The sequence below is a fragment of the Nicotiana attenuata genome, unplaced genomic scaffold, assembly GCF_001879085.1.
Source record: "Nicotiana attenuata strain UT unplaced genomic scaffold, NIATTr2, whole genome shotgun sequence".
Lineage (NCBI taxonomy): Eukaryota > Viridiplantae > Streptophyta > Magnoliopsida > Solanales > Solanaceae > Nicotiana > Nicotiana attenuata.
Window position 1 is genome coordinate 151,586 of NW_017671411.1, and position 17,092 is coordinate 168,677.

The following is a 17,092-nucleotide window of genomic DNA, read 5'->3' on the forward strand; positions in this document are numbered from 1 at the left end:
TACTAATTACTAACAGTCCAAACAAAACAAGCTATTGGCAATTATCAATTGAACATAGATTTAAGAGAACAAACTAACATTTATCACATACTGGATTATGTTATCTATCAAAATTCAAAAATCGGAATATGAACCGAAACTGAGTCAAAGAGACTAAATCTTAACGAGAAGAAATCAAAGAAAACTAATGATTAAAACCAAGAAAAGACAGAAATAAATAAAGAAAAGATGAGAGAAACAGATTACCAGAACTTAGCTAAATCCTGAGCAAATTATTTTGGGATTGTTTGACCAAATTAGTGTTTATTCGTATGTTCTCACAAGAAAACACACGGCTAAACCCTATAATGGTCAAACCCCCAGCCTTGAGCAAATTAGGGCTCCAGGTGAATCTTCGATCTAAAATTCGAGCCATGCGAGGATGATTTGAGGGCTAATGGTTGTGGATTCGGAAAGAGGGGGGATGAGGAGACCACGGGGTGTGAATTTGGGGCAATTTAGTGGTGGCGTCGCCACTGGAGAAATTGTGGTGGCGCTAGGGTTCATAGTTTCAGATCAAGATTCGAAGAATTCGGGTGATTTTTGAGGGAAGTTGGGTGGGGATTTAGAATGGGGAGGTGTAGAGGGACTCAGAGTGTAATTTTGGTTGCCATTGGGGTGGTTTGAGTCATCGCCACCGGCGGGCTTGACGGAGGTTTTAGGGGCGGCGGGTTGTAGGGTTTGTGAGGGGTGAAAGTGATGAGAGATGAAGGGGGGGAGGGGGCCTTCAGACACTAATATACCTAGGGGTTGTAGCTTCCCGACCGTCAGATCTTACAAACCTCGACGCCCAGGATCAACTCTAGGCTAAACGGTGTTGTTTGGCTGGGCGTGGGGAACGGACCGGGTTGGGATGGAATTGGACTGGATTGGAACGGGTTTGGAGAAGGAAAGACTGGGCCTGGGGTGCTTTAAACAAATATTGGCCCAACTTTCATTTCTTTTCCAAAATCTATTCAATTTCTCTTTTCAACTTTCTTCTTTTTTTTTTAATTTCTTTTAATTTTAAAATTAAACATAAATCTAAATTAATTCCTACAACTGAATTAACTAAAAAAAATTTAACACAAAAACTGCTCAAAAATCAAAACTAAAATTAAAAGTGCAAATTACACTATATTTTGTGATTTTTCTATTTTATAAAATAATTGACTTCTAATTAATCCTAAAAATGCAAAGCTAAATCCTAAATGCACATGCTAAGTATATTTGTATTTTTTCATTAATTAAACTGCACAGACAAAAATGCATAAAATGCCACAAAATCCAAAAAATTGTAAATACTAAAGAAATTATTTTATTTTGAAACTATGGGAGCAGTTCATATAGGGCAAAAATCACGTGCTCACAGCTGTGACTGCAACAAGTCTGCTCAGCCGACCACTTCTTCTCGGCCTCCGGCATTGACTAGATCTACTCAACCGTCGGCGGCCCCAGCAGCAGAGACTCTAGTTTCTCCCGTGCTGCACTTGATAGATGAGTCGTCGCCGAGTGAGGGAGATCTGATTCCCCGCAAAAGGAGGTTTGTGGATGTAGGTGACGGGCCACCTGAGTAGTGGATTCTTCGGGGGATGATCATGGGCCGACCCTACTATGTTGGAAAGTGGCGTGATTCCCTTGTATGAAATCCCGTTAACGACAAGGGCCGTGGAAGGTGTGACCTTGCCTGAAGCTGGGTTGGAGTTGGAGGGTCGCTGGCGGAAGTCACGGACACTGCACCAAGTGATGAGCCATCGTCTTCGAGGACAGTCAACGTTCCGTCCACGTCCAATCATAAGAGAGGCGAAGGAGCTACCGAGGGCGGCTATGAGAGAGGATCCAATCTAGATCCTAACGAGGTTCGGATGATGAGCGAGGGATTTACTCGCGTCGAGGTTAGGGTGGACGAGTCCTCGAGGACCATAGTGGTTCCTATGGATCGGGACTTGTTGATAAATACAGAAGACGTAGTCCCCTCCTTAGGTCCCCTTTGCTCCGACATGAACGGCAAAACTCTCAGGACGTTGGACGATGCTGCCCTATCGTCGAGCATAGCCGGTCTTGCCCTTAGGGTAAGTTTTTCGACCTTGCTGATTTCCATGCCTTGTATTTTACTTCGATTTTAACTGATTTTCTTTTTGCTCCTTTCCTTTTAGACCATTATTTTGTAGATTGAGAGTTCTCGCCAAGAAGAGAGGCGAAGGACCATTTTTAATAAGATGTAGAGGAAGTACCTCGAATATCGCGCCAAGTACCGCGAGATTTGTAGGCGGTTTGGCGAGAACGGCAACTTCCAAGCCATTAGGAACAAGTTAAAGAAAAAAGATGACGAGCTGGTGAGGGTCATCGGCAGATGCAGCATCCTCGAAGGGGCGTTGAGGGACAGAGAAGAGGAGCTTGAAGTTGAGGCGCAATGTGCGGATCTTCAGTCCCAAGTGATATCTCTGCGGGCCGAACTTGAGCAATGTTTGGTTAGGGCCGAGGATTTGAGTGGAGATGTTTCCCAAAAGACAGTGGAGGTTGCTGAGAGGGTGGTTGACCATGAGAAGGCCGAGTTGGCTAGGCTGGCGGCTTCGATAAAAGTTGAGACTTTGGAGGATGCGATCCGCGTTCTTCGATCTGAGGGGGCAAATGATATGGAGACGGCTAAGCTCAGGGAGGCTCGTCTTGACGAGCGGATAGGGGAGCTAGAAGAAGAGGTTTCTAATCTTGAAGACCAAGTCACCATTCTCGAGGCCAAGAAGTCCCGGCTATTTGCTCAGCCGTCCTCTTCTCATGCTTCTGCCTCTCCTGATGTCCCGCGGGATTTAAACGAGAAGTGGATCCATGCTGAGTCCCATCTAGACATATTCAGAGATTTGATGACGGCAGGGAGAGTCCCTGAGACTGAGTTTGAGGATGCTCGTGCTAAGGCGCGTGCAGCTCGAATCGCTTTCGGCTATGACCTTGCTACACCGAGGACTGGCGATGGCGAGGAGGATTTGGATGGGATTGAGCAGGATGCTTGATACGAGGACGAATATCCTCATGGCGATGGTGGAGATGGCACTGCTGGGTTGGGTTGCGAGTAGTTTTTCCTTTGATTTGTAATTTTTTGCACATTTTTGTGGGCGTCTGTTTAGCCCTTGTAAAGGATATTTTTGAAGTATGAAATGCTATTTTCGCTTGTTCGTTTCTAAATTTTCTCTATTTGGTCTTGTATGCTTCTATCGTTTGGTCGCCTTAATCATAATAATTTTGGTTTTGGCCATGGCCGAGGCTGGTAGGTGTTAATACGAACAAGGTCAAATGTAAGTTAATTCGAGCGAGGTTGAATGTTACTTTAGTTAAATCGAGCAAGGTCGAATGTCACTTTAGTTAATTCGAGCGAGGTGGAATGTAAGTTTATTTGAGCGAGGTCGAATGTAAGTTAATCCGAGCAAGGTCGAATGTCACTTTAGTTAATTCGGGCGAGGTTGAATGCAAGTTAATTCGAGCGAGGTCGAATGTAACTTAAGTTAGTTCGAGTGAGGATGAATGTAAGTTAATTCGAGCGAGGTCGAATGTAAGTAAATTATAGCGAGGTCGAATGTCACATTTGTTAATTCGAGCGAGTCGAATGTAAGTTAAGTCAAACGAGGTCGAATGTAACTTTAATTAATTCGAACGACATCGAATGTGAGTTAATTCGAACGAGGTCTAATGTTTAGTTAATTTGAACGAGGTCGAATGTCGCTTATTTGATTGTGGTCGTGGGCCGAGTAGATACTGAGGCAATGTTGTTTTGGAAACATGGGCGGACCTACATTTGTGCTTTTCTCATACTTGGCAAAATTTACATGTTTCTCGGGCTGGCATTCCAGTCCCGGTCTATTTAGTCCCTTCATTGGGCGACCTGGAGATGTGTCAAGAGGTTGGACGATGAACTGACCGTCCTGAGCCTTTTCCATCCGTACTTCAACTTAGAGTGTCCCCCTTATCTCCTCATTAAAAACCTCCTTCAAAAAACCCAATTGGGACAAAACTCAAGCGAGGGAAAAGGAGTACGACTTGGAGGACGTTTGTTCTTAAAAGTTGAAGTACTTGAGGTAGGCAACATTCCAGTTGTTCGGTAGCAGTTTTTCTTCCATTGTTTCTAGTTGAAATGACCCCTTATTTGGTGCTGCTGTGATTTTGTATGGGCCGTCCCAATTTGTTTCCAGTTTGCCTCCCGCGGTTCTTTGCTTGCTTGTGTTTTGGCCTTGAGCACGTAGTCCCCGACTTTGAGTGGTCTGACCATGGCCTTCTTGTTATAGTAGCGTTCTACCTGTTGTTTTTGGGAGATCATCCTTATGTAGGCCATATCTCTCCGTTCTTCGGCTTCGTCGAGGTCTTGCCTTCTCCTTTCCTCATTCCTTGACCCGCTCTCATGGGAATATCTCAAACTAGGCTCTTCGACTTCGACGGGTATTACCGCATCTTTCCCATAGACTAAAGAGTAAGGCGTCTCTCCCGTGCTCGTCTTTGGCATTGTGCGGTGTGCCTATAGAGCTTTCTGCAGTAGTTCTGGCCAAAGTCCCTTGGCTTCCTCTAGTTTTGTCTTCATGATGGTCAATATTGATTTATTGGAAGACTCCGCTTGCCCGTTGCCCGCAGGGTGGTATGGGGTGGAGAGTATTCTTTTGATATGCAACTTCTCAAAAAATTCGGCGACCTTTTTTCTAGTAAATTGGGGTCCGTTGTCGCAGTTGATCTCTTTAGGGAGGCCGAAACGGCACACAATGTTTTTCCATATGAAGGCAATCACTTCCTGCTCGCGTATTTAAGCGAATGCCCCTGCTTCTACCCATTTAGAAAAGTAGTCAGTCAAAACTAAAAGAAAATGCACGTTACCTCGTCTTGCGGGAAGGGGACTGACGATGTCCATCCCCCACTTGATGAAAGGCCATGGGGAAATAACTGAGTGGAGATGCTCGCCTGCTTGGTGGATCATTCGGGTGTACTTTTGGCACTGCTCGCATCTTTTCACGAAGTCAGCGGCATGTTTTTTCATAGTAGGCCAGCAGTAACCTGCCCATATGAGGCATCTGACTAGAGCTCGGTTGCCGAAATGAGCCCCGCAGTGGCTTTCATGGACTTCCTCTAGGACGCGCCACGTTTGATTTGGTCCCAAGCATTTTGCTAGGGGGCCACCATATGTCCTCTTGTATAGATCATTGTGAATGATACTGTACATGTCCACTTATATTCGAAGTTTCTTGGCCTCCTTTTTATCATCTGGGAGTACGCCGTCCTACAAGTATGTAACAATACGGTTACGCCAGTTCCAATTTAGATTTATAGTCCTTACCTTGATATGATCTATCAATGAGTAGAGGAGGGTGACTATGTTTCCTTTGCCGGTTATACTTTTGGTGGCTGCCGCTAACTTAGCGAAGCCGTCGGCTTCGGTGTTTCGTGCCCGAGGGATTTGGTCGAGCTCTCATTCATCAAACTCGGGCAATAATTTGCAAATTTTGGCTTGGTATCTTTGCAGCCTTTTCTCTTTGATCTGGAAAGTCCCTGTGACTTGGTTGACGTCGAGCTGCAAGTCACAACGTAGGATGATCCGCCTTGCTCCGTACTTGAGTGCTAGCTTTAATCCTGCAATCACAGCTTCATACTCGGCCTCATTGTTAGTCATGTCCGGGCACCTTATGGACTGGCAAATTACTTCGCATGTCAGAACCTCGAGCACAAGTCCAAGTCCGGACCCTGACGCATTGGAAGCGCCGTCGGTGTACAATATCTATTGATCTTGTGTTTGCGGAGAAGCGTGGGTGGCTTCTTTTTCTACTTCAGGCATTATTTTTGCACTGAAGTTGGCGACAAAGTCGGCGAGGACATGTGATTTTTCGTCGCCCGTGGTTGATACGTGATATCATGCTCACTCGATTCTATATCCCACTTAGCTAACCTTCCCGATAGCTCGGGGTTATGTAAAATACTTCTCAAGGGGAAAGTTGTGACTACCGAGATGGGGTGGCACTAGAAGTAGGGTCTAAGCTTTCGTGAAGCTACGACCAAGCCAGTACTAGTTTTTCGAGGTGAGGGTACCGCGTCTTGGCGTCGATTAAGGTTTTGATAATGTAATAGATGGGAGATTGCATACCTTTGTCTTCTCGGACTAGGACGACGCTCACTGCTACTTCAGATATGGTGAGGTAGACAGGGAGATGTTCTCCAGGTTCTACTTTAGCGAGCAATGGTGGTGACGATAAGCCCTTAACTCCTTCAGGGCTTGAACGCACTCGGATGTCCATAGGAGACCGTTGTCCTTCTTGAGTACGCCGAAAAATTTATGGCACTTGTCATACAATCGTGAGATGAACCTCGACAAGGCGGCGATGCGGCTGGTCAGCTTCTGAATATGTTTCTTGCTGGTTAAGTGTTCTGGTATTCCCTCTGTGGCCTTGATTTGGTCAGATTGACATTCATGCCTCTTTGTGACACCAGGAAACCGAAAACTTTTCCTGAGGTTACGCCGAACGCACACTTCTCGGGGTTTAATTTCATCCCGTACTGCGTGAGTATGCCGAAGGTGTCTTTCAGATGGTCGATGTGATCTTCTTTCCATTTGGATTTGACCAATATATTGTCTATGTATACCTCCATGGTTTTGCCGAGTTGGTCTTTGAACATTCTTGTCACCAACCTTTGATATGTCGCCCCCACGTTTTTCAGTCCGAAAGGCATCACCCTGTAGCAATACGTTCCGTGGTGGGTGATGATGATGGTCTTCTCCTGGCTTTCCTCCTCCATGAGGATCTGGTTATAACCCGAGTATGCGTCGAAGAAGCTCAGCAACTCGTGCCCGTCTGTTGCACCAATGAGTTGGTCGATATGGGTTAGCAGGAATGAGTCTTTTGGGCATGTTTTGTTCAAATATGTGAAGTCTACGCACATACGCCATTTTCCGTTCTTCTTCTTCACCATGACTAAGTTGGCGACCCATTGGGGGTATTTTGATTCATGATGGAGCCATTTTCCAGCAATTTTTCAACCTTCTCGCGGACTGCATCATTTATTACATAGTTGAACTTCCGCCTAACTTGCCTTACTGGGGGGTATAATGGATCGACGTTCAACTTGTGTGTCGTAATCTCCTTCGGGATACCTGGCATGTTTGCATGGGAAAAGGCAAACAAGTTCGCGTTGTTTGTTAAGAAATGACGGAATTTACCTAGTTCCTGAAGCTTGTGGCTGATGTAGGATTTCTTTCTGCGGTCCTTATCACCAAGTTAGACGGGGTCGAGGTATTCTACGGTTGATACTGTGGCCTTTATTATTTTGGGGTCTTTGATGACGTCCTCCCTTTTATCACTGCTCGACCTCGATCTTACTAATTGCTATGCCTCTTTTGCTTTGCCCTTCATTTGTCGGCTGTATGTACAATCCTAGGCGATGCGATTGCATTCTCGGGAAGTGCGATGTTCCCCTCGTATGCTGAACACGCCCCATGGTCTGGGAAATTCGATAACTAGGTACAAGCTGGAGGGGATGGCCTTCATGGAGTGTATCCAAGGTCGACCTATTATGGCGTTATACGCCGTATCTTGGTCTATGATGTGGAATGTGGTTCCAGGGTGACGTTGCCAGCCAGGACGGGGAGTGTGATTTCTCCGGATGTTCGTTCAACTCATTGTTAAAACCGGTTAGCGTGATGTAGCGTGGCATTATCTTGTCCTCAGTTTCATCTGCGCAAGTACTCAAGGATGGATAATGCTCGCACTGCTCCCGTCGTCCAACATAATGTGCTCTCATTTGTATCTAATATTCTTAATATGATAACAAGAGCATCATAGTGAGGGAAAACCAAACCGTGGGTATTTGACTTATCGAAGATGATACTTTCTTCGAGTTCGTCATACCATTCATGAGTGATCGACCGTTTGAGTTTTTGGGCCGTGGTGAACTTTACGCTGTTGATCGATGCGCCGTCTCCGCCTCCGATGATCATTTTGATGGTGCGAGTTGGTGAAGGTTGTTTTGGTGGACCTTGGTGTTGCCCACGTCCTTGGGCAAAGTTGTCCCTTCCCCGGTCGCTCAACAGCTCTTTGAAGTGCCCTTGGTGAAGCATGTTCTTGACCTCTTGACTTAGAGCGATGCAGTCCTTGATTTTACGACCTCGCTCCTGGTGGAATTCGCAGAGGGTGTTCGACTTCCTGGTTCTTGGGTCGGACCTCATCTTTTATGGCCACCTCACTTTCGGGCCGAGCTTCTCCAACGCGTAGACTATTTCTGAAAGGGAAACACAGAAATTGTGAGCAGACAGTAAAGGGGGCATATCTCTCTTACTGCGGTGAGTCCCTGTCCTAGGCCTAGGTGGACCTTCTTCGTACGGGAGGGGGCATGATGGCACCCCTGATATATGGTTGATGACTTTCTCGGTTGGGTCGTGGAGCTGCCAGATCTCTTCTGGCATCATTTCTTCAGTCCTTCCTGGACTCGGTGTACCGAGGTCAAACGTTGGGTTGGCGAATTCAAGTCGTCTTCGTCAGCACGGACTTCGGCACAGTAGGCATTGTGTACTTTGTCCCAAGTGGTTGGGGGATATTTCATAAACCAACTCAGCTACTTTCTGGTCGCCCTCGAACCGTTCCGGTTCAGCCCGTTTCGGAAAGCTTCTACAGCCATGCCTTCTGATACATTTGGCAATGTCATCCTTACACGGTTGAACCAGGCGAGGAAGTCCCTCAGTCCCTCTCCGGGTGCTTGTTTGATAGCGAATATGTCGTTCACTCTTGCTTCCCCCTTTTTTTTCTCCGGCATGGGTTGTTACGAACTTGTTGGCCATTTCTTCAAATATTTCAATGGAGCGCGCGGGCAGTTGTGAATACTAAGTTAATGCGCCTCCGGTGAGGGTTTCGCCAAACTTTTTCAACAGGATGGAAGACACTTGTTCTTTGGCGAGATCGTTGCCCTTTATTGCGGTGACGTAGTGAGTCACATGATCTTCGGGGTCGGTCGTACCATCATATATTTTTAGGTAGGGAGGCATTTTAAAGGTTTTGGGTACGGCATGCGGTTGCAGCTTCATCTTTGTAGGGTTGTTCCACGTATCGACCGGCATCTCTTTTTGGTAAAAGTTTCATTTGGTCACGAAGCATTTTGTTTTCGTTTTTCATTTCTTCCATCTTCCTCATAACGGTCGTGAGGGTATCGTCACCTGCATTATTAATATTGTGAGTGGTACCTGTTATTGGAGGGAGAGGGTTGTACTGCTCGGCCGTCATTGGTGCAACGCAAGTCGCATTTTCTCTAATTGGTTTTTGGGCGGGCTTGTCGAGGATGCCGGTCAACGTGTTTGTTAGCCAAGACTCAAGTAGTTTCTTTACTGCGGGCGGTGCCTCTTCCATTGTGGACGTGGAATCCCCTTTACCGCGGGACGTTGTGATGCTACCATAAGGGAGGGCTGAGCCACTTCGCCTGGGAGATGTATTTGGCGTTACATCTTCACCCTCCGTTTCAGAAATTTTGTTGATGGTGTTTAAGAGGTTGGCGGTAAGGTCGGTCACTGCCTTCATACTCTCCTCTCCGCTTCTTGCCATATTAGATCTGTGTGTACAAGAGGGTAGGGTGTTTTTCGCTTTTTGTTTTGCTAGTTATGGATCTAGAAGAAACTAAAATTTTAACTAAGAATTTCCCCACAGACGGCGCCAAATTGTTTGACCAAAAATGTAGATCTTTGATTAAACTAATTAGATGTGTATAATGAGGGGTTAATCTTAGTTAGTAATAATAACCTCAGATCTATAACGAATAATGAGAATGACGTAGAGCAACACTAACAAAAGATCGCAGGGAGCATTTAATGTTTTAAGACTATTAATGAGGAATAAATAGAAAGCAATAAATGACAATAAATGACACTAAATTAAATAAAGAGAATGTTTAACCCAATATTGAATGAGGTGGAGGATTCCTCCTTCTGACAATGATGGATGATAGATAAAGATCAGAACATAAGGACCCTTCTCGGATCTGGTGGAAAATGTGTAGAATAATATAAGATCGAATCTCTTTAGAAAGGTAGTATTTGTATTCTATCTGGAGAGAAAATCTACTTTTCATATAGTGTTTTTATCAGAGAATATTACATGTCTATCAGTTGATCTCTCTTTCTATTTATAAGGAACATACCCCCAATTACCCCTAAAAGTACAAAGAGAGAGAATATTCAATGGAATATTCCCTCAAAAATCTTGTTACTAAACCAGCCGTTATTGCTCCTTCTGACACTTGACCTCGGCCATGATCGACTCCTCGGCGGTGAGTTCCATTGGTCATTAGTCGACCTCGTCCAAATTCTTTTCAGTAATACCACTTTGTGTCGAATATCCTTAGTCAGATTTTGACCCATAAAATATACATATTTAATTTGACGAAATCATGAACAAACAACTGACCTAAGCCAAAAGGAGGATTGTTAGTGACTGATCTAAACAGACAATTAGTCAAGACACAATCATGGACTAACACATTCCATCATTGGATAATTAGGAGATGCAATTTCTGTTAGAACATATTCATTGTCACCTTTATCAAGAGATACAACACTAGAATTTATAATGAACCTCGGGTTCAAATACAGCGAAATATGTAATTCCAGTTCTTTCTAACAGAAAAATACTTTATGTGGTGTGTCCTCATACACATAAATGAATACAACCAAAAAGACTAGGAAAGAAAATAACTCAAGACCACTGGTTAACATTCTGCTGAAAACAACAACCACTACTAAACTGCAGACGAATTGTTCTCATTGAGCAAGAAAAACTGCTCTTAACCACAGAGATATAAACTTGAAGTCATGAAAGTAATTCTCTCCTTGCATTTGCATATAGTTAAGGTGCAATCGGAGATGTATCAGACCACAATTAAGTATGTCTTACTTGCAGCTGCAGATCATGCACTATTAATACACTCATTAATTAGAGGGAGAATTGAAAGAAAAAGGCATGTGGCTACAACACAGTGTTACTTCTAAATAACCTCAAAACTGGCAACAAATACTGATGGAAGTTATGTTATGGAAACTGGCAAAGCTGGTATAGGAGGTGTAGTCAAAAATGAGAATGGAGATCTGTTACACGATTGCAGGAGCTCGATTGAACTCGAGGAACGTAATGATGATTCAGGAAGAAGCTTCGAGAACTTTGCTATGGTTAGAATTTACAGAGGAAGAAGAAGAGAAGACAAGAGAGAGAGAGATTAGGATAGAAGAATGTAATTTCATATATGAATGTAAATGTACATAACAAATATATTTATATCTATTACAATTGATTGAATTCCCTTCTTATTGACAGATTCTCTACTAACGACCTTACTGACCGATTCTCAAACTAACAGTAGGTAGTTATTCTAACTAACTCCAACTAACTCTAACTACCTTTTGAATTCCTAACTAACTGTGTCAACAGACTTATTTACCTCTTTTTATGAACTCTATTCCTTTTCTCTAACAATCGTGTATTAGTACTCCCATCCAATAGAAGATCCTTGTCCACAAGGATCAAATGAGGGAAACCTTGTCTGCAATACAGTAACCAGCTCCCAAGTAACTGCATCAACAGGCAGTCCATGCCATTTAATCAGCACTTGTGCCACAACTTTGTTGCCTCTTTTGATCATTCTTCTTTGTAAAACAAGCTCAGGGTCAGGGCAATAAGGACTTGCTAGGTCATTGACAGAAGGATAAGAAATTTGGGAATGGACTTCATAATACTTTTTTAACAAGGACACATGAACTGTAGGGTGAATCCTTACACCGGTAGGCAACAAAAGAGTATAGGCAACTAGACCAATCCTTTTGATGATCTAAAAGGGTCCATAATACTTGGCAGCCAGCTTGTGAGATGAATGATTGGAAATTTTAACTTATTTGTAGGGCTGAACCTTCAAATAAACCTAGTCTCCTACTACAAATTATCTGTCACTCCTATGAGAGTCTGCTTGTTTTTTCATTCGGAGTTGTGCCCTTCTCAAATGATGCTTGAGCTGCTGGATTTTCAGTTCCCTATTGATTAGTGTGTTGTCAACTTCAGCGGAAGCTGATTCCCCCGGAAGATAGGGCAAATGTAATAGTGGAGGTCTACCATACAATGCCTCATAGGGAGTAGTTTGTATAACTGAGTGCAAAAAAGTGTTGTACAATACTCAGACCATAGGCAAGCATGAATACCAATTAGTAGCATCCTCATTGCAGTAGCACCTTAAGTATGTGTCAAGGCTCCTGTCCAGCACCTCAGTTTGGCCATCAGACTGAGGGTGATATGAGGAAGAAGTGTGCAATTGTACCCCCTTGAAGTTATTCTTCTTGGTTAGTTCAGTTAAAGGCTTACAAATGACCCCAAATCCTTTAATAAATCTCATGTAGTAGCCTGCCAAACCTAGGAATCCTCTTAGCTTTTTGAGTGAAGCTGGGGTAGGCAGTTCCGCACATCTTCTATCTAGTGAGGGTCAGTAGATACACCTTCTGATGTAATGAAGTGTCCTATGAACTCCAAAGAAGCACTTGCTCTTTTTGGAAAAGAGCTAGTGTTTGTTCATCTCCACAAATATAACTCTTAAGTGCACCAAATGATCCTGCATGTTGCTGTTGTAGATAAGTATATCATCAAAGAAAACCAACACCTGCTTTCTAAGGAACTTCTGAAAGATGGAATTCATCAGTCCTTGAAAGGTATCAGGAGAAAGGCCAAATGGCATCACTAAATACTCAAAATGTCCAGAATGAGTCCTAAATGCAGTTTTAGGTACATCCTCTTTTGCCATCCTAATTTGGTGATAGCCAGATCTTAGGTCTATCTTAGAAAAGACCTTTGATCCTCCTAATTCATCAAGTAGGTCTTCCACAATAGGGATTGGAAACTTGTTCTTGACTGTTGTCTATTTAGGTCCCTATAATCGACACAAAGCCTCCAGGTTCCATCTTGTTTTTCCTACTAAAACCACTGGAGATGCAAAGGGACTACAGCTGGGTTGAATAATCCCTTGATCCAACATCTGCTATACCAACCCCTCAATGATATCCTTTTTAATTAAGGGGTATCTATAGGGTCATTTGTTCACAGGTTCAGTACCAGCTTGCAACACAATTATGTGATCAAATACATCTCTAGAAGGTGGTAATTCAGTAGGCTCCTGAAGTAAGCTGGATTACTCGAACAACAGTTGCATTAATCTAACATCTGTTTCTAGTTCTTCCTTAGATTTTAATGTATGCCACTGTTCTTCAGTATTTCTCATTGGTACTACTTGAATCATACATAGTTGAGAAATGTTACCTGTGTGTTTGGCCAATTTGTCAGCTTCTTGAACCTCGATTTGGCTGCCAATACCTCTGAGGAGATGTTTTGTTCCTTTGTACCAAAATTTCATAGTCAGCTTTCTAAAGTTCATTTTGATGTCTCTAAGTGTTGGTAACCATTACACTCCCAACACTACTCCACACGAGCCTAAGGGCAGTAGTAAAACTCTGATGAAAACTTAGCTCCTTGTAGCAACCAAGTGATGGCACACATCTTGGTCACCATCGTGTTTCCATTAGCAGCAGCCACCATTTGAGGGTGAGTATACTTGATCTTACATCCCAAATGTTTGACCAAGTCAGGATCAATGAAATTCTGGGAACTACCAGTATCAATCAGAATGCTCAAGGCCTTATTAGCATGATAACCGGTTACTTTCAATGTTCTGTAACCCAAGGAGACATTCAAGGCATGAATGGAAATCTCTATCTGTTCTATAGATTGGGATTTATCTAGGGCATTAAAACTATCTTCTTGCAACGATAGTTCTTGCTCTTCACCTGTATCTTGTACTTCTTCTGTTTCCTCCAATTCTAATATGTAAATCTATTTGGAACTTTTGCACCTATGCCCAGGTACATACTTCTCATTGCAGAATTGGCACAATCCCCTTGCTCTTTTGTCATTCATTTCATCTAAACTCAATGTTCTCCTATTGTCACTCTTAGTATAAGATGAATTACTGAATGTATGAGTAGGTAGTAATGGTTTATCACTAGTTCTTGGCCTAGCATATCTCTTGACTGGGGGTCCTGATGCATAGGAAGTTTGTTTGGTTTCAGCTAGGTAAACCTCATGCATTCTGGCTATTCTGTACACCCGTGACAATGTTGTCGGATTGGTGAGCTTGACTGCAATGTTGAGCTCGTGTTTCAGACCTCCAATAAAGCAGCTAATTGCATTTTCTTAGGATAGTCTCACCATATTTAGATTCTTCTAAAAAACAGCTTGATATTCCTTCACACTTCCAATATGCTTGATCTTTTTGATCTCCTCCATTAGATCATCAAAATCAGCCTCAAACCTTTCTACCAATGCCATAACATATTTCCAAATTGCTGGCTGTAGATACTGTCTGTATCTCATGAAGGAAAGATGCCATTGAATAGCTTCTCCTTCCAATTGCATTGTAGCTACTTCAACTCTTTCCTCAGCAACAACTTTTTCCATAGAGAAAAATTGTTCAATTTTGAACAACCCGATCTCAAATCTTCACCAGTAAATCTCAGGAACTCCATTCTAGACCACCTCGAGCAGTTAGAGTTGAGGTGATTACAACTAGTAGGGCTTCTTTCTCGATGAGACCTTCCTTCAGAGGGTTCACATTCATTCTGCACTGGTGATTTAACCTTTGGTTGCTCCCTTGAATTAGTGAATTGCTCCTTCAATTCAAGGGTTGTCCGATCCAATTGCTTCATATGTGAGACCTCACCTAATAAAGCCCCCACATCTGCTATTAATTTCTGCATCAACTCGCGTAGATCAATGGATTCTTCAGTCGAATTATTAGTTGATCGAGTGCCTTTTGCCATGATTCCAAGTATCAAATTCTCTGATACCAATATTACACAATTGCAGGAGCTCGATTGAATTCGAGGATCGTAATGCTGATTCAGGAAGAAGCTTCGAGAACTCATATATGGTTAAAGTTCACAGAGGAAGAAAGAGAAGAAGCTAGAGAGATTAGGATAGAAGAATGTAACTTCATATATGATTGTAATTGTACATGATAAATGTATTTATATCTATTACAATTGATTGAATTCCCCTCCTATTGACAGATTCTCTACTAACGACCTTACTGACAGACAGTGTTTTAAAAGGCGTGGGCGTAAGTCGAGGCGTTTTACATATGCCTCAGCGAGGCATAAGCCCCGAGGCACGGGGCGTAAGCCACATAGGTATTTAATTTTTAATATTTTATAAAATAATATAATTACAGTAAATATTTATAAACTGGTAAAAATTTAACTTAATATATGAAAAGAAAATCTCCGTTATATACTAGTTAGGCTATATAGTAATTAATTAGGGCAATTGTCATTTTAATTATAGTTATTATTTTATTAGTGGGGTAATTATATTAATATATATATATATAGTATATATAATGTATAATATATATATATATATATATATATATCCCCACAAAAAACTAATCAAAACAATCCATTATACGCTACTTAGAAGATCAAGTAACTTAAGTCGAAAAGAATAAAGTTTTCTACATGAAGGAACAAAAAGTATGACTAACCTGCAATTTGAACTTTGAACTTGCTGCTATGAAGGAGAATGGAGTTCTCTTTGTATTTGTAAAAAAAAATGAATATTCGTTGCTCTTGGGAGATATTAGCAGACTAGCGGACAAGATAAAGAATTGGGAAAGACAATGAATTGGGGCATTAATCAATAAAAAAAAGGTCTTAACTTTTAAATTTAATGCATTTCAGTTCCTTTTTAAAACTTTTGAGTAATGACCAAGCTGTATTTTGAGAATTTGGGTATTATATGAGGACTTATTCAACAAATTTTATTTTAATTTGAAAAAATCTTCGGGGCTTACGCCTCACTAAAAAAATACGCCCCGAACGCCCGGGCGTACGCCTCTTGAGACTTTTGTCCCACACCATCGGCCCGGGGCGTTTTTGGTGCGCCTCGCCCAGGGCTTGGCCCGAAAACGCCTTTTAAAACATTGCTGACAGATTCTCTAACTAACAGTAGGTAATTATTCTAACTAACTCCAACTAACTCTAACTACCTTTTGAATTCCTAACTAACTGTGTCAACTGACTTATTTGCCTCTTTTTCTAAACTCCATTCCTTTTCTCTAGCAATCGTGAATCAAGATCTAATCATGGCCTTCTTAGTCCCTGTTCAATCCAAAAACAACAATCTAGAAGAGGCTGCTGTAGCCAAATTTGGAGGAAATGGTGCACACAGAATGGGTTCAATTGATTCATCCTGGAGATGGACTCTTTGATCATCACTAATATGCTCCTTTTGAATTTCTAACTAACTGTATCAACTAACTTATTTGCCTCTTTTTCTAAACTCCATTCCTTTTCTCTAACAATCGTGTATCAAGATCTAATTATGGCTTTCTTAGTCCCTGTCAATCCATAAACAACAATCTAGAAGAGGCTGCTGTAGCCAAATATGGAGGAAATGGTTCATATAGAATAGGTTCAATAGATTCATCCTGGAGATGGACTCTTTGATCATCACTAATATGCTCCTTAATATAGATACTAGTAACCCTAAGCTCAGGAAAATGATTAGAGATACTTCTAAGATCATCCAAGAGGCATATATGATAATTTCTCACTGCTACATAGAAGTAAATCAAGTGCCAGACTTTCTTGCTAAGCTGACTTCATCAAGTGGAACTGGTATATTTTATCACTCTTTCCAATAACTTCCGAAAGATGTGAGAGGAATTTTTCAACTTGACAAATGGCAATTACCTAACATAAGAAGTAGATATGACAAAGGTAATTTTTTTGTAAGTTGAATTATACCTAGGAGATAATGAAGTGTTTTTGTATGGTGAAGTCTCTTCCATATTATCTTTTGAAGATTGTATGTAACAATCTTGTAAGTAGTGCTTTGGAGGTCAGGTTTATGCCCACCTCCTCTCTTTGTACTCTGCAGCTTTTGTATGGACAAGGTAGGGTCAAGCCACCCCCCACCCCCTCCCCCCAATATCAACAACATTCTGCCTTGATGATACCTTAAGTTATATTAAAAAAAGTACGGAGGGA